The following is a 19,599-nucleotide window of genomic DNA, read 5'->3' on the forward strand; positions in this document are numbered from 1 at the left end:
ATGTACAAATGTGGTGAAATGCTTGGAGTTGTACCAATATTTTCATGTTTTCTAGATATTAGTTAACTCTTCAAAGCAATAATTTATTTTAACATTCCAACATTTCCATATTAACTCTTTTGGCTATTCTTTCAATATTATCAGTTTTATCTTTCCATCTTGTACCGCATAGAAGAAGAAACATTACAAGAAAATCTCAGGCGACCAGTTTATTCTAATAACTGCGCCCTAACAATTGAGGACAGTATATATAATAGCGGAAAATACAATTTTGGTTGTGAATCATTATTCTGTATTCTCTAACAAAGTGAATTGACATGTGTCGTGCTAATTTTCCCGCAAAACTTGTCTTCTGTTTGTGGAAACACAATTTTGTAATTAAAATATCGGCATTTAATTTGTTTCTGTACTACTAGTAGAAATTTCTATTTCCATTTAGCTTTAAATATTCTGCGTGTCTAACAAATTTCAGTTCGCCTTTGTACGTTGATCAGCTTAACAAATCTCTGTTTTGAACTTATAAAATCTTTTGATCATAATATTCTTCTACAAACGCTACACCGGTATGGTTTCTGCAGACTTTATAATTAATGACATATATTCATTCTGTTTATCCTCTTGCTGTCAGTAGATTTTTGTATTTGAGTTAAATCATGTGAAATAATTTCCCTCGTTAAATACCATAGGTATTCGTACTTGAAATATTGTCGTTTCTCTTTATATACTAAAATAAAAAGTATTTCACCGTACAGAAGTTGTTCCGTTAAAATCTGTATAATTTTAAATACCCTGCAAACCGAATTACTTTACAACATGATTAAAGAATAGGTGGAATATTTGAAGGTAGCAAATTTTTTTAAGGCCCCTTCACAAATATCTTCTACGATAGCTTCGATTTGACCGATATCATGTCAGTGAAATTTACCAGGCGGAAACTGTGTGTAATCTCATCGTACGCGTACATACACATATACGTATATATATACATATGTATATATGTGTGTGTGTGTGTGTGTGTGTACGAGAGTGGGCTGAAAAGTCATAGCCAAACTATGTAAGAAGGATTCTAGAGCTGCGAAATCTTACACGCATTAATTCCAACTCTTCTTACGTATTAATAACTGCATTGTTTCTTTCCAGGTAAACTGACATCTTATTGTTCAAAGAAGACTTCGAAAGTAACTAGTTGCGACTTCTCTTGAAAATAGACAAAATTTGGCATCTTGGAGTCGCCTCTGATACATACATATATATATATATATATATATATATATATATAGTATGCATGTGTGTGTGTGTGTGTGTGTGTGTGTGTGTGTGTGTGTGTGTGTGTGTGTGTGTGTGTGTATTGAAAACTGGTGACGCTCCACATCACTTGTGATGTCGAAGATGCTGCAGGAAAGTATTTGATTATCCTGTTGGAAAACTGACGTACGATGACATTCACTAATTAAAGTAAGAAATATACAATCAAGTACATAAATAAATAAATGAATATTTGACAGGTACTTACTGTATCGGCAGCACTCGAAAGATGAAAAAGCAAAGTCGGCAGAAGTATCTCGTTTAATCCGTTGTTCTATTGTCTCTGCTAGTTCAATGTCCTTATATTATTTATTTATCGTAATTGCATTAGTTACTTGCAGTTTATTGCTATTCACGTTTCATCTGCATTAGCATACTGATCAACATTGCAGTCACGTTAAGCTGATGTACGAAGTGACATTCTTGAGGAAGTTGTGACGATATGCAAGTTTACACTATACTTCTCTTCAAAATTTACGGTACACCGTTGACTATAAAATAGAAAGCGTTGAACCAACGCAGGAAATGTGTATGTGCTCACTGATCTATTAGAAAGCGTAACAAAACCACGCAGCATAGCGTTTACATAAAAAAAGGATGCATTGGATAATGCTTGAAAAATCAGTAACGTGTGTTCAAAGCTGGAGTCTACTCAGTTATGGCTAAATCGGAAATTAGGTTGGCGAGCAAGCATATTTTGAGAGGGATCAAAGATGACATAATGAGGACACTTAAACTCTCCTTATGGCGCAATACCAATGAAATTATTTCATGGTTTAAGGCAAACCAAGGTAGAGGTAGGGCAAGGTTCACCCAATTCTATATAGTGGAGCTTTATTCGTCTATATCGAAAGAGTTACTAGTTAAGGCGCTTATACTCCTTAGGGATTTTACTGACGTTAATGATAAGGATAGAAATGTAATTATGCATGCCAGGAAAACCCTGCTGTTCAACAAAGGTTTGGCCTGGGTCAAGTAAACTGACTCAGTACGCTCCTTTGACGTGACGATGGGAGCATTCAGTAGCGCTGATATCTGCGACCTAATAGGATTATATGTACTGGACACCTTAACAAAAAGGTTCCCGTTGGCCCTTTTTGGTTCTATACAGAGATGACGATTTAGCCATCTCTAGAAGCGTAAACGGGCACACCCTATATCGGCTTAAGAAGGACCCAATTCATATGAACTCTTTTGCTCTTCAGATTACAGTTGAGATCAGTCTTACAATGGCTAACATTTTAGATGTTACGCTCGATTTGGGTACCTGTTCATTCAGGCCCTACCGCAAACCAAACGAAAGGCTGTCGTACATTAACACAACTTCCTACACCCACCTATTGTATTAGAACCTGGTAAAGAGTGTCAGTAAAAGGATTTCGAACCTTCCTCAAATACAGAAATTTTCGACGCTGAGTCGCCTATTACAACAAGGCTTTGGCATCCAGCGGGCTTAAGCGCCGTATCTTCTTTATGCCCGGACCTAACATTCACAAAAGAGAGCGCCACCGTAAGGTTATTTGTTGTTCCCCAACCTTCTCACCCAACATCAAAACCTGCGTGGGAAGGATATTCCTTACATTATTGGATAGACATTTCTCGCAATCCCATAGGTACGGACGATTATTTAATAGACACAACTTAAGGGTCTCATTCAACTATGCGCCCAGTGTAAAAAAGATTTCAGTGAACACCTCTAATCCCAGCACGGAGGCAAAATGCTCATGTAGGGTTAACAGTGAATGCCCAGTAGGCAGTCGATGCAACTCCGGGGCCGTGATCCTCGAGGCAGAGGTGGTGTCCTTCAGTAACAGCAGCAACAGCAGCAATAGCACCAGCAACAACAGCAGCGTCAACAGGTCGAGTAAGAACAGCACCAATGGTTACGATAACAGCAGCAGCAGCAGCAGCAGCATCAACAGCATCACCTGCAACGTAGGGACACATACAAGGCAATATGTTAGAACACCGGGTGACCCGTTTAAGTTGCGACTAAGTAACCACAGTTCCTCTTTTAGGATCCCAGACAGAGGCAATGTTACGTCTTTGGCCGACTGCATATGGCATTTAAAAGAAGGGAGAATGCCTTACATGATTAAATGGAAGCACTTAGAACAACATGGACCATACCTGAACGAAAACAGGTGATGCAAACTTTGCTTGAACGAGAAGATTCGAGTGATTTCAAAGTTAAAAAGTGAAATAAATTCAATTAATTCAATATCCGCTAGATCCAAAATTCCATGTATGAAGACTGTTCAGTCACCAACTTTGTGTTTTCTTGTATCCTTGGTTTCTGATTCTTCAGTTGTCAACCATAAAAAATAAAGCCTGAATCTTGTCAGCATCTTTAAATCCCTACACATTCTTTTCTTTAGCTTCTAAAAAAAAAAGAAAAAAAAAAGGAAAAGGGTAAAACATTTCATCAAACAATTCAAAGAAGTGTTATCCTCAGTCCGAGAATATTGTTGTGATGAGGTAGTCTTTGTAGAATATCGGTTTCAAATAACACAAGGCCAGCGACTTCGGGGAAGGGGATAAGTCGATTTCATCGACCTCAGTGCTCAACTGGTACTTATTTTGTCGACTCCGAAAGGAGGTCAATCTCAGCGGAATTTAAACTCAGAACTTAAAGATAGACGAAATGCCGCTAAGTGTTTTGCCCGGCCAGCTCCCCGGGATCTAGTGTTTTTCATTCGCAAAATGAGCCCCTTTAATTTTGCTCCTCGTAAATTAAAGAACTTGATGTTATTTGGAATTAAAGTTGGGAAATTTGGGTAATTTTAGCGAACCAACAGACAGCGAGGCATTAACAGCTTGTTACTATGACAACTGCACATTGTGTTGTGTTCCCGTATGCTGTGTCGATTCTTCACCTGCGTGTTTCGTTTTAATAACAATTTATATTTATCAATTAGAATTTTATTATAGATATTTTTCGCCAATTGTCTTAATATTTTACATATTTTTATATATATATATAGCAAAAGTTGTCTGAGATGTTTATACAGTTTCCTGGCATTGTGAAGGTGAATGGAATATGTGAACTTAGTTGTCGGCCCCAGCTCGTATCCGAGCACTGGGTTCGTCAGTTTCCGTCCAGTCTACTCGGCTGATGTTTGTGCCGAAAGTGACTTTGGAGTCAAAGTCGGTGGTGAAGGATTCGTGGGCAGAACTCGCAAGGGATAGTTGGTGCAGGTCGAGGTTGTTGAAGACGCTCTTTTGGATTTTGCCTCCTCATTCTGTTGTCTGTTCTGCTCGAAGGAGCTGGCTCCATTGCGGATAACAGTCCTCCAGGCTGTCCTATCCATGGCAATCTGTTCCCATGAGGATGGCTGGATGTTAGTTTGAGCCAAGGTCCGTTTGAGCTGGTCTTTAAAACGGAATTTCGGACCTCTTCTGGGTGTTGTTCCGATTGCAAGTTCTCCGTGGAGCATGATCCTTGGGAGACGAGAGGGCTCCATACACTGGATGTGACCTACCCAGCGGAGATGATGGCGAAGAATGGTGGCTTCGACACTTGGTAGTGAGGCGCAGCGAAGAACCCCGTTGTTGGTAACATGATCTTCCTATTGTATGTTGAGGATCTGTCGTAACTTCGATTGCTGGAAACATTCAACTCGAACTCACAGTCTGTTTCCAGTTAATGCTTGATTTATCTACAGAGATAGCCTAAGACTGAAAAATATATTATCTTGCTGTTTAATCTTTCAGTGGGACATATTCCACAGATTCTTCTGATTCATATCTCCATCAAAACCTCAAAAAATAATAATACAATTGTTGGTGAAAAAAAAAAGAAAAAAAAAAAGAATGAAATTTAAGTTTTCAGAGATATCCATAACATGCTCTATATCAATGTTCCTTAACAATGATGTATCTGAAAATAATTGCTATTTTTCTCAGAGCAAACACTGAAGCCTAAATCATGCATTTTTGATAAAAGAAAAAAATAATAAATTCACCTTCTGAAAAGGTCTTTGACAAAATAGCTATTTCATTTCCAATTACGCAACTAGCTCTTTCATTTCCAATTACGCGACAAGCTTTAACTACAGCATTATATTTCTTATATAGGCTTTTAAAAGCTGACTGCATAGTTTAGCAATTTTTTCTTCGCAAATCTTGTTATTATAATCTTTATTTTCATGAGTGTTATAATGTCATAGGATTTTATAGTCTTTGGCAACAGAAATTTGTTTACTGCTAATTAATGAGGCCAGCTTATTTTCCAATTGGACAAAAACATATAAAACCATTCTCATTATTTTATATCATTAGTGGGAAAGGGGCGCACTGTTCTACTTCTTACAGAAATTTGCTTTGGTATAATAGGGTTAGATAGACATAAAAGAATCTAAATACAATAATTTGAAAATCTAGAATTACTTTTTGCAAATACCATACTCTAACATTGACAAGGTTTTATTTACATTTATTAGTAATACGTTTCCCTTCACTGACTGTGAGTTTTAATAGCCGGGTCTCCTACTTTTTCTTTGGAATCGATAGATAATTCCTCAGAATTACTAATATCCATATCGGATTTATTAATAAAATTTGACTTATTCTGCTGTAAAACCTTTCAGCAACTTGTGCCTGTTCAGCTGAAAAGCCTTCCAATAATGTTCGTATCATGAGACAGGGATAAACCCGTGAGTGAAATTGAAAAAGGAAAGAAACATCCGTTTACCTCGGTGTGATTAAAGCGAGGGGGAAATGGATCACATCTTTTGCTACATGGATGTGTATGCTTCCTTCCCATTGGTTGAGTTAACAGAAGATTCCTTAAGGTACACTGCTTTACCTAATGAGAACTGGTGTTAATCACAACTTTTGTCGGTCTCAGACTCTAAACGCATGCTAGCGCTATATATTCTATGAAATATTTTAAAATTAAAAATATGTATTTTTATAAAATCGAGTCGCGAGCACGTTAAGCACGTCGATCCTCTCTCTCCTTTCATCTTCTCCTCTATATACATATGTGTGTGTGTTTATAAATTTCAGTTGACCTCCATTTGGCATTACAGACCTTGTACAAGAAGACGGATGCATGCCAACTTTAAAATTCAGTGACAGGTTTCATTAGGTAAGGGCAAAAGAGAAGCAGCCACTAGTTTACTTTTCCCTCCACCTAATAAAGAACCAAATTTCAGTACACGGACAAGGCCATGCGCCTTGGCTTGCGCTATATGAAAGCACGTATGATCCTAACGTGGGTCTGAACAACAATAACAAGAACAGCGGCAGTAATACCAGTGATTGTAACAGTAAGTTACATCACCTCACATTTATAGTGAGCTGGACTTGACAATAGCTAACAATTTTTCCGGTTTTACCGTCTGTGAAGCTCCGCTTACCTCAACGTAAAAAGAAAGTTGTTCATTACATAAAACACAAGTACAGCTCGGAAGATATTAGCATTCATCAGCAATAATTTGCTGAATTTAGTAAATAAGAAAAGCCCTTCTTCTTTAGATTCAAATTTCTGGACGGTGTCCTCGACTGTAGAGGCTCCATCATGTCAAAACACTGATGTTTTGGAGTCTGCTGATGTTACTGAGTCATATCTGTTGTCAACACATATAGTTTAAAGGGAGAAGTTGTTCTCCGAAGACGAAATCCAACAGCAAATAACGTAATCATCTTCAAATCTTCTGAAACGTGTTATTGAATATGTAAGTTATTGTTTTGATTCCCGCTGTTTTGAGTATTCACAATAATTTAAATATGAGTATATAATTCTGTTACAATTGAGCACTTACAGTACAATGAGTGCTATTATAAACCCAGTCTTAATGAGCTGGATCAAGTTGTTTAGTTGACACCAGGTGCGTGGTTTAGTGTTTGACGGAACCTGACTCATACATGAACTTAGAACAAGCCTCATTATGAGCGATGTTCTAGCTACGGAGCTGCTGTAACAGCACGGTAGACATATTCTTACTATTTTTGGCACAAGGCCGGTAATTTGAGAGAAGGGGAGAAGTCGATTAGATCGACCCCAATACTTGGCTGGAACTTTCTTATCGAGCCCTAAAGGATGAAAGGCAAAGTCGACCTCGGCGGAATTTGAACTCAGAATGGAATAAGTCGAAAGAAATAATGCAGAGCATTTTTCCATCGCTTAAACACGTCAACCAGCTCACCGCCTTAGCATGGCAGAAATATTGGCCTCATTCAGCATTTCACAGAACAGATCTAAACTGAAACAAAACAAGAGCAGATTCAGTTTTAAACTAAACAAGATCGAACTAAAATAACCTAACCTAAGCGAACTAACCTATTTTGGTATTTCAAAGCATTCAGTTTAATTACGAACTTGATTCTAAAAATTAATTATAGTGAAGTCATTTCCTTGGCGGGGATGAGGGAGTAATGATTTTAAAAGAGAACAGATAAACTGCTGTGTTTAATAAAATTAAATTCTTTCTATAACCATAGTTCTGAGAAGACAAAACAGAGTTTGCATCCTCGTAAATCTTATAAAAGAAAACGAAACTAAACAAACAGGCCAAGGTATTTGTTGGGAAAAGGGGCTGGTATTAGTCAGTTTGAGAATCACCGAGTTAACCTCAGCTACACATCTTTATTTATGTCTTCGAGCATTCCTATTATTTCCTTGTATTTCGGAAACAGTGCAGAACAAAGCGCGAAAATGACGTAGAACTTTTATTTGTTTGTACTAAAAACGCCTCTTTCGTAAAGCATGACGGTTAAACCCAGATCAAGGTGGTAAAAGACTGTGAGCCCACTTCGCAGCATCATTGATATTAATTACCGGATCTAAATGTAGTCTTACCCCGAGTTGAACAAGTAGATTAGATCATTGAGCATTAACTTCTGCTTTTGCAATGGAAACAATGTTGTACCGGCATCAGATTATGAATCATCGATTTTAGACTAGTATTCATATTGACTTGGTTTACCACAACAACCAAATAGTAGGCTTAAAGTAAAAAGTCGAGTTAAATGAAATATTTACAGTTTGTAGTCGCATGCCTCACGGTTAAAATCTTGCAATGCTCCTTTTCTTATTTTCTTATTTTCTTTCTGTATTCAATGAAACAGCGTACCTGGTTTTAAATATCCAATACAGGTAACTTAATACTTCATCGATAATAATAATAATAATAATAATAATAATAATAATAATAATAATAATAATAATAATAATAATAACAATAATAATAAAATATTCAGACAAATACATAACAAAAACACCAGGACTTACAAATATATATAACATTCAGAAAATTGCACTACTGGGCACTGCACACATCCTACGCAAAACACTTTCAATACAGTAACCATAAGAGCATCACAGCAAACCACAGCACATACCCAAGGCACACAGAGCTGCGCTCGGTAGTGAAGTGAAAGCACGTTTTACCATGTAAGGGTTTTATTTAGTCGTTGCTTGTAATCGCGTTTGACTTGGTAGCATACTATATCTACTCACTGGTACTTGGGTACGTAAAACAAGTAACGAAAGCTACTTGTTTTAGGTACCCAAGTACCAGTGAGTAGATATAGACACCATCTTGGATCTTTCACCCTTGACCCAGCGGAATTTCAACAATGTGACGATTGGTGAAGGGTTGATGCTAATTTCATCTGAGTAGACAAAAGCAACCGAAAATGAAATTTCTTTCTCAACCAGTCTAGGATTTGTAGGCACGATCATTATGTGATCGTGAACACAAACCTTAACCATTAGGCTACGCTCCTTCATTGAAGGGATCTTTAACTCAATGTATCACAATATATATATATGACAATATATATACATGAGGAGACCCCCTTCGGTCATGAATGACAATGGTATTGCACCTAGAAAGTTACTCTCCGAGGCACAAGTCCGGGTAAGGTTGTTTGTGGAAGGCCAGCAGTCGCCCAGTGCCTCCTCACTCCACACCACTGATGTAATCCAAGAGAAAGGCAAAGGCCGATACATTTTGGCACCAGTGATGTCGCAACTCATTTCTACAGCCGAGTTAACTGGCGCAACGTGAAATAAAGTGTCTTGCTCAAGAACACAACACGCAGCCCGGTCCAGGAATCGAACTCACAACCTTACGATCATAAGCTCGACGCTCTAACCACTGAGCCATGCACCTTCACACACACACACACACACACACACACACACACACACACACACACAGATATATAGCTGCAATCGCTTCGAGATGCAGCGTTGAAAGACTTATTGACATATTTTTCGATGCTTATGCATTTATATTCTCGATTTAAACAGACATATTTTTGTATGTCAGTAAAGCATTCAGTCCGTTGATGGAGTGACGGAAGATTATTCGAAACAATAACTGCTCGCTAACAAACTTCCAACTATAGATATTTTCTGGCAGCAAAGAGTTGAACTTCAGGATAGTATCTCCCCAAAACTGAAAACATGCTTCTATGTCTACATCGAAAACTTATCCTCAAGAACTAAATCACACTTCATGTATTTCGCTTCTATAGAAACTATGACTATGTCAAGAAAACATGAGAACTTTTTGCTTCGTTTCATATAAATCCAAGAACCCTTTTTCAGGGTCTCTTCTTAAATCTGAATTTTCTTTTATAATTAGAAGATTCGAGTGATTTCAAAGTTAAAAAGTGAAATAAATTCAATTAATTCAATATCCGCTAGATCCAAAATTCCATGTATGAAGACTGTTCAGTCACCAACTTTGTGTTTTCTTGTATCCTTGGTTTCTGATTCTTCAGTTGTCAACCATAAAAAATAAAGCCTGAATCTTGTCAGCATCTTTAAATCCCTACACATTCTTTTCTTTAGCTTCTAAAAAAAAAAGAAAAAAAAAAGGAAAAGGGTAAAACATTTCATCAAACAATTCAAAGAAGTGTTATCCTCAGTCCGAGAATATTGTTGTGATGAGGTAGTCTTTGTAGAATATCGGTTTCAAATAACACAAGGCCAGCGACTTCGGGGAAGGGGATAAGTCGATTTCATCGACCTCAGTGCTCAACTGGTACTTATTTTGTCGACTCCGAAAGGAGGTCAATCTCAGCGGAATTTAAACTCAGAACTTAAAGATAGACGAAATGCCGCTAAGTGTTTTGCCCGGCCAGCTCCCCGGGATCTAGTGTTTTTCATTCGCAAAATGAGCCCCTTTAATTTTGCTCCTCGTAAATTAAAGAACTTGATGTTATTTGGAATTAAAGTTGGGAAATTTGGGTAATTTTAGCGAACCAACAGACAGCGAGGCATTAACAGCTTGTTACTATGACAACTGCACATTGTGTTGTGTTCCCGTATGCTGTGTCGATTCTTCACCTGCGTGTTTCGTTTTAATAACAATTTATATTTATCAATTAGAATTTTATTATAGATATTTTTCGCCATTTGTCTTAATATTTTACATATTTTTATATATATATATAGCAAAAGTTGTCTGAGATGTTTATACAGTTTCCTGGCATTGTGAAGGTGAATGGAATATGTGAACTTAGTTGTCGGCCCCAGCTCGTATCCGAGCACTGGGTTCGTCAGTTTCCGTCCAGTCTACTCGGCTGATGTTTGTGCCGAAAGTGACTTTGGAGTCAAAGTCGGTGGTGAAGGATTCGTGGGCAGAACTCGCAAGGGATAGTTGGTGCAGGTCGAGGTTGTTGAAGACGCTCTTTTGGATTTTGCCTCCTCATTCTGTTGTCTGTTCTGCTCGAAGGAGCTGGCTCCATTGCGGATAACAGTCCTCCAGGCTGTCCTATCCATGGCAATCTGTTCCCATGAGGATGGCTGGATGTTAGTTTGAGCCAAGGTCCGTTTGAGCTGGTCTTTAAAACGGAATTTCGGACCTCTTCTGGGTGTTGTTCCGATTGCAAGTTCTCCGTGGAGCATGATCCTTGGGAGACGAGAGGGCTCCATACACTGGATGTGACCTACCCAGCGGAGATGATGGCGAAGAATGGTGGCTTCGACACTTGGTAGTGAGGCGCAGCGAAGAACCCCGTTGTTGGTAACATGATCTTCCTATTGTATGTTGAGGATCTGTCGTAACTTCGATTGCTGGAAACATTCAACTCGAACTCACAGTCTGTTTCCAGTTAATGCTTGATTTATCTACAGAGATAGCCTAAGACTGAAAAATATATTATCTTGCTGTTTAATCTTTCAGTGGGACATATTCCACAGATTCTTCTGATTCATATCTCCATCAAAACCTCAAAAAATAATAATACAATTGTTGGTGAAAAAAAAAAGAAAAAAAAAAAGAATGAAATTTAAGTTTTCAGAGATATCCATAACATGCTCTATATCAATGTTCCTTAACAATGATGTATCTGAAAATAATTGCTATTTTTCTCAGAGCAAACACTGAAGCCTAAATCATGCATTTTTGATAAAAGAAAAAAATAATAAATTCACCTTCTGAAAAGGTCTTTGACAAAATAGCTATTTCATTTCCAATTACGCAACTAGCTCTTTCATTTCCAATTACGCGACAAGCTTTAACTACAGCATTATATTTCTTATATAGGCTTTTAAAAGCTGACTGCATAGTTTAGCAATTTTTTCTTCGCAAATCTTGTTATTATAATCTTTATTTTCATGAGTGTTATAATGTCATAGGATTTTATAGTCTTTGGCAACAGAAATTTGTTTACTGCTAATTAATGAGGCCAGCTTATTTTCCAATTGGACAAAAACATATAAAACCATTCTCATTATTTTATATCATTAGTGGGAAAGGGGCGCACTGTTCTACTTCTTACAGAAATTTGCTTTGGTATAATAGGGTTAGATAGACATAAAAGAATCTAAATACAATAATTTGAAAATCTAGAATTACTTTTTGCAAATACCATACTCTAACATTGACAAGGTTTTATTTACATTTATTAGTAATACGTTTCCCTTCACTGACTGTGAGTTTTAATAGCCGGGTCTCCTACTTTTTCTTTGGAATCGATAGATAATTCCTCAGAATTACTAATATCCATATCGGATTTATTAATAAAATTTGACTTATTCTGCTGTAAAACCTTTCAGCAACTTGTGCCTGTTCAGCTGAAAAGCCTTCCAATAATGTTCGTATCATGAGACAGGGATAAACCCGTGAGTGAAATTGAAAAAGGAAAGAAACATCCGTTTACCTCGGTGTGATTAAAGCGAGGGGGAAATGGATCACATCTTTTGCTACATGGATGTGTATGCTTCCTTCCCATTGGTTGAGTTAACAGAAGATTCCTTAAGGTACACTGCTTTACCTAATGAGAACTGGTGTTAATCACAACTTTTGTCGGTCTCAGACTCTAAACGCATGCTAGCGCTATATATTCTATGAAATATTTTAAAATTAAAAATATGTATTTTTATAAAATCGAGTCGCGAGCACGTTAAGCACGTCGATCCTCTCTCTCCTTTCATCTTCTCCTCTATATACATATGTGTGTGTGTTTATAAATTTCAGTTGACCTCCATTTGGCATTACAGACCTTGTACAAGAAGACGGATGCATGCCAACTTTAAAATTCAGTGACAGGTTTCATTAGGTAAGGGCAAAAGAGAAGCAGCCACTAGTTTACTTTTCCCTCCACCTAATAAAGAACCAAATTTCAGTACACGGACAAGGCCATGCGCCTTGGCTTGCGCTATATGAAAGCACGTATGATCCTAACGTGGGTCTGAACAACAATAACAAGAACAGCGGCAGTAATACCAGTGATTGTAACAGTAAGTTACATCACCTCACATTTATAGTGAGCTGGACTTGACAATAGCTAACAATTTTTCCGGTTTTACCGTCTGTGAAGCTCCGCTTACCTCAACGTAAAAAGAAAGTTGTTCATTACATAAAACACAAGTACAGCTCGGAAGATATTAGCATTCATCAGCAATAATTTGCTGAATTTAGTAAATAAGAAAAGCCCTTCTTCTTTAGATTCAAATTTCTGGACGGTGTCCTCGACTGTAGAGGCTCCATCATGTCAAAACACTGATGTTTTGGAGTCTGCTGATGTTACTGAGTCATATCTGTTGTCAACACATATAGTTTAAAGGGAGAAGTTGTTCTCCGAAGACGAAATCCAACAGCAAATAACGTAATCATCTTCAAATCTTCTGAAACGTGTTATTGAATATGTAAGTTATTGTTTTGATTCCCGCTGTTTTGAGTATTCACAATAATTTAAATATGAGTATATAATTCTGTTACAATTGAGCACTTACAGTACAATGAGTGCTATTATAAACCCAGTCTTAATGAGCTGGATCAAGTTGTTTAGTTGACACCAGGTGCGTGGTTTAGTGTTTGACGGAGCCTGACTCATACATGAACTTAGAACAAGCCTCATTATGAGCGATGTTCTAGCTACGGAGCTGCTGTAACAGCACGGTAGACATATTCTTACTATTTTTGGCACAAGGCCGGTAATTTGAGAGAAGGGGAGAAGTCGATTAGATCGACCCCAACACTTGGCTGGAACTTTCTTATCGAGCCCTAAAGGATGAAAGGCAAAGTCGACCTCGGCGGAATTTGAACTCAGAATGGAATAAGTCGAAAGAAATAATGCAGAGCATTTTTTCCATCGCTTAAACACGTCAACCAGCTCACCGCCTTAGCATGGCAGAAATATTGGCCTCATTCAGCATTTCACAGAACGGATCTAAACTGAAACAAAACAAGAGCAGATTCAGTTTTAAACTAAACAAGATCGAACTAAAATAACCTAACCTAAGCGAACTAACCTATTTTGGTATTTCAAAGCATTCAGTTTAATTACGAACTTGATTCTAAAAATTAATTATAGTGAAGTCATTTCCTTGGCGGGGATGAGGGAGTAATGATTTTAAAAGAGAACAGATAAACTGCTGTGTTTAATAAAATTAAATTCTTTCTATAACCATAGTTCTGAGAAGACAAAACAGAGTTTGCATCCTCGTAAATCTTATAAAAGAAAACGAAACTAAACAAACAGGCCAAGGTATTTGTTGGGAAAAGGGGCTGGTATTAGTCAGTTTGAGAATCACCGAGTTAACCTCAGCTACACATCTTTATTTATGTCTTCGAGCATTCCTATTATTTCCTTGTATTTCGGAAACAGTGCAGAACAAAGCGCGAAAATGACGTAGAACTTTTATTTGTTTGTACTAAAAACGCCTCTTTCGTAAAGCATGACGGTTAAACCCAGATCAAGGTGGTAAAAGACTGTGAGCCCACTTCGCAGCATCATTGATATTAATTACCGGATCTAAATGTAGTCTTACCCCGAGTTGAACAAGTAGATTAGATCATTGAGCATTAACTTCTGCTTTTGCAATGGAAACAATGTTGTACCGGCATCAGATTATGAATCATCGATTTTAGACTAGTATTCATATTGACTTGGTTTACCACAACAACCAAATAGTAGGCTTAAAGTAAAAAGTCGAGTTAAATGAAATATTTACAGTTTGTAGTCGCATGCCTCACGGTTAAAATCTTGCAATGCTCCTTTTCTTATTTTCTTATTTTCTTTCTGTATTCAATGAAACAGCGTACCTGGTTTTAAATATCCAATACAGGTAACTTAATACTTCATCGATAATAATAATAATAATAATAATAATAATAATAATAATAATAATAATAATAATAATAATAATAATAATAATAACAATAATAATAAAATATTCAGACAAATACATAACAAAAACACCAGGACTTACAAATATATATAACATTCAGAAAATTGCACTACTGGGCACTGCACACATCCTACGCAAAACACTTTCAATACAGTAACCATAAGAGCATCACAGCAAACCACAGCACATACCCAAGGCACACAGAGCTGCGCTCGGTAGTGAAGTGAAAGCACGTTTTACCATGTAAGGGTTTTATTTAGTCGTTGCTTGTAATCGCGTTTGACTTGGTAGCATACTATATCTACTCACTGGTATTTGGGTACGTAAAACAAGTAACGAAAGCTACTTGTTTTAGGTACCCAAGTACCAGTGAGTAGATATAGACACCATCTTGGATCTTTCACCCTTGACCCAGCGGAATTTCAACAATGTGACGATTGGTGAAGGGTTGATGCTAATTTCATCTGAGTAGACAAAAGCAACCGAAAATGAAATTTCTTTCTCAACCAGTCTAGGATTTGTAGGCACGATCATTATTTGATCGTGAACACAAACCTTAACCATTAGGCTACGCTCCTTCATTGAAGGGATCTTTAACTCAATGTATCACAATATATATATATGACAATATATATACATGAGGAGACCCCCTTCGGTCATGAATGACAATGGTATTGCACCTAGAAAGTTACTCTCCGAGGCACAAGTCCGGGTAAGGTTGTTTGTGGAAGGCCAGCAGTCGCCCAGTGCCTCCTCACTCCACACCACTGATGTAATCCAAGAGAAAGGCAAAGGCCGATACATTTTGGCACCAGTGATGTCGCAACTCATTTCTACAGCCGAGTTAACTGGCGCAACGTGAAATAAAGTGTCTTGCTCAAGAACACAACACGCAGCCCGGTCCAGGAATCGAACTCACAACCTTACGATCATAAGCTCGACGCTCTAACCACTGAGCCATGCACCTTCACACACACACACACACACACACACACACACACACACACACACACACACACACACACAGATATATAGCTGCAATCGCTTCGAGATGCAGCGTTGAAAGACTTATTGACATATTTTTCGATGCTTATGCATTTATATTCTCGATTTAAACAGACATATTTTTGTATGTCAGTAAAGCATTCAGTCCGTTGATGGAGTGACGGAAGATTATTCGAAACAATAACTGCTCGCTAACAAACTTCCAACTATAGATATTTTCTGGCAGCAAAGAGTTGAACTTCAGGATAGTATCTCCCCAAAACTGAAAACATGCTTCTATGTCTACATCGAAAACTTATCCTCAAGAACTAAATCACACTTCATGTATTTCGCTTCTATAGAAACTATGACTATGTCAAGAAAACATGAGAACTTTTTGCTTCGTTTCATATAAATCCAAGAACCCTTTTTCAGGGTCTCTTCTTAAATCTGAATTTTCTTTTATAATTAGAAGATTCGAGTGATTTCAAAGTTAAAAAGTGAAATAAATTCAATTAATTCAATATCCGCTAGATCCAAAATTCCATGTATGAAGACTGTTCAGTCACCAACTTTGTGTTTTCTTGTATCCTTGGTTTCTGATTCTTCAGTTGTCAACCATAAAAAATAAAGCCTGAATCTTGTCAGCATCTTTAAATCCCTACACATTCTTTTCTTTAGCTTCTAAAAAAAAAAGAAAAAAAAAAGGAAAAGGGTAAAACATTTCATCAAACAATTCAAAGAAGTGTTATCCTCAGTCCGAGAATATTGTTGTGATGAGGTAGTCTTTGTAGAATATCGGTTTCAAATAACACAAGGCCAGCGACTTCGGGGAAGGGGATAAGTCGATTTCATCGACCTCAGTGCTCAACTGGTACTTATTTTGTCGACTCCGAAAGGAGGTCAATCTCAGCGGAATTTAAACTCAGAACTTAAAGATAGACGAAATGCCGCTAAGTGTTTTGCCCGGCCAGCTCCCCGGGATCTAGTGTTTTTCATTCGCAAAATGAGCCCCTTTAATTTTGCTCCTCGTAAATTAAAGAACTTGATGTTATTTGGAATTAAAGTTGGGAAATTTGGGTAATTTTAGCGAACCAACAGACAGCGAGGCATTAACAGCTTGTTACTATGACAACTGCACATTGTGTTGTGTTCCCGTATGCTGTGTCGATTCTTCACCTGCGTGTTTCGTTTTAATAACAATTTATATTTATCAATTAGAATTTTATTATAGATATTTTTCGCCATTTGTCTTAATATTTTACATATTTTTATATATATATATAGCAAAAGTTGTCTGAGATGTTTATACAGTTTCCTGGCATTGTGAAGGTGAATGGAATATGTGAACTTAGTTGTCGGCCCCAGCTCGTATCCGAGCACTGGGTTCGTCAGTTTCCGTCCAGTCTACTCGGCTGATGTTTGTGCCGAAAGTGACTTTGGAGTCAAAGTCGGTGGTGAAGGATTCGTGGGCAGAACTCGCAAGGGATAGTTGGTGCAGGTCGAGGTTGTTGAAGACGCTCTTTTGGATTTTGCCTCCTCATTCTGTTGTCTGTTCTGCTCGAAGGAGCTGGCTCCATTGCGGATAACAGTCCTCCAGGCTGTCCTATCCATGGCAATCTGTTCCCATGAGGATGGCTGGATGTTAGTTTGAGCCAAGGTCCGTTTGAGCTGGTCTTTAAAACGGAATTTCGGACCTCTTCTGGGTGTTGTTCCGATTGCAAGTTCTCCGTGGAGCATGATCCTTGGGAGACGAGAGGGCTCCATACACTGGATGTGACCTACCCAGCGGAGATGATGGCGAAGAATGGTGGCTTCGACACTTGGTAGTGAGGCGCAGCGAAGAACCCCGTTGTTGGTAACATGATCTTCCTATTGTATGTTGAGGATCTGTCGTAACTTCGATTGCTGGAAACATTCAACTCGAACTCACAGTCTGTTTCCAGTTAATGCTTGATTTATCTACAGAGATAGCCTAAGACTGAAAAATATATTATCTTGCTGTTTAATCTTTCAGTGGGACATATTCCACAGATTCTTCTGATTCATATCTCCATCAAAACCTCAAAAAATAATAATACAATTGTTGGTGAAAAAAAAAAGAAAAAAAAAAAGAATGAAATTTAAGTTTTCAGAGATATCCATAACATGCTCTATATCAATGTTCCTTAACAATGATGTATCTGAAAATAATTGCTATTTTTCTCAGAGCAAACACTGAAGCCTAAATCATGCATTTTTGATAAAAGAAAAAAATAATAAATTCACCTTCTGAAAAGGTCTTTGACAAAATAGCTATTTCATTTCCAATTACGCAACTAGCTCTTTCATTTCCAATTACGCGACAAGCTTTAACTACAGCATTATATTTCTTATATAGGCTTTTAAAAGCTGACTGCATAGTTTAGCAATTTTTTCTTCGCAAATCTTGTTATTATAATCTTTATTTTCATGAGTGTTATAATGTCATAGGATTTTATAGTCTTTGGCAACAGAAATTTGTTTACTGCTAATTAATGAGGCCAGCTTATTTTCCAATTGGACAAAAACATATAAAACCATTCTCATTATTTTATATCATTAGTGGGAAAGGGGCGCACTGTTCTACTTCTTACAGAAATTTGCTTTGGTATAATAGGGTTAGATAGACATAAAAGAATCTAAATACAATAATTTGAAAATCTAGAATTACTTTTTGCAAATACCATACTCTAACATTGACAAGGTTTTATTTACATTTATTAGTAATACGTTTCCCTTCACTGACTGTGAGTTTTAATAGCCGGGTCTCCTACTTTTTCTTTGGAATCGATAGATAATTCCTCAGAATTACTAATATCCATATCGGATTTATTAATAAAATTTGACTTATTCTGCTGTAAAACCTTTCAGCAACTTGTGCCTGTTCAGCTGAAAAGCCTTCCAATAATGTTCGTATCATGAGACAGGGATAAACCCGTGAGTGAAATTGAAAAAGGAAAGAAACATCCGTTTACCTCGGTGTGATTAAAGCGAGGGGGAAATGGATCACATCTTTTGCTACATGGATGTGTATGCTTCCTTCCCATTGGTTGAGTTAACAGAAGATTCCTTAAGGTACACTGCTTTACCTAATGAGAACTGGTGTTAATCACAACTTTTGTCGGTCTCAGACTCTAAACGCATGCTAGCGCTATATATTCTATGAAATATTTTAAAATTAAAAATATGTATTTTTATAAAATCGAGTCGCGAGCACGTTAAGCACGTCGATCCTCTCTCTCCTTTCATCTTCTCCTCTATATACATATGTGTGTGTGTTTATAAATTTCAGTTGACCTCCATTTGGCATTACAGACCTTGTACAAGAAGACGGATGCATGCCAACTTTAAAATTCAGTGACAGGTTTCATTAGGTAAGGGCAAAAGAGAAGCAGCCACTAGTTTACTTTTCCCTCCACCTAATAAAGAACCAAATTTCAGTACACGGACAAGGCCATGCGCCTTGGCTTGCGCTATATGAAAGCACGTATGATCCTAACGTGGGTCTGAACAACAATAACAAGAACAGCGGCAGTAATACCAGTGATTGTAACAGTAAGTTACATCACCTCACATTTATAGTGAGCTGGACTTGACAATAGCTAACAATTTTTCCGGTTTTACCGTCTGTGAAGCTCCGCTTACCTCAACGTAAAAAGAAAGTTGTTCATTACATAAAACACAAGTACAGC

The 19,599-nt window shown here is 37.5% G+C and overlaps 1 long non-coding RNA gene across 4 annotated transcripts in view; it reads right to left on the reverse strand.

Moving 5' to 3' along the window:
- LOC106881448 (uncharacterized) overlaps positions 1-19,599 on the reverse strand; it is a 54,436-nt gene that overhangs the window by 27,168 nt on the left and 7,669 nt on the right. For 3 of the 4 annotated variants that reach the window (XR_016241509.1, XR_016241510.1, XR_016241507.1), the window contains exons 3-6: positions 14,726-14,816; positions 8,294-8,384; positions 3,436-3,686; positions 1,514-3,233 (exon numbers count right to left, since the gene is read on the reverse strand). This is a non-coding gene — a long non-coding RNA (uncharacterized LOC106881448). The remainder of the gene's footprint in view (positions 1-1,513; positions 3,234-3,435; positions 3,687-8,293; positions 8,385-14,725; positions 14,817-19,599) is intronic. The other variant, XR_016241508.1, reaches the window with a different exon arrangement.

Source organism: Octopus bimaculoides, chromosome 4 (assembly GCF_046866305.1).
Source record: "Octopus bimaculoides isolate indiv1 chromosome 4, ASM4686630v1, whole genome shotgun sequence".
Taxonomy (NCBI): Eukaryota; Metazoa; Mollusca; class Cephalopoda; order Octopoda; family Octopodidae; genus Octopus; species Octopus bimaculoides.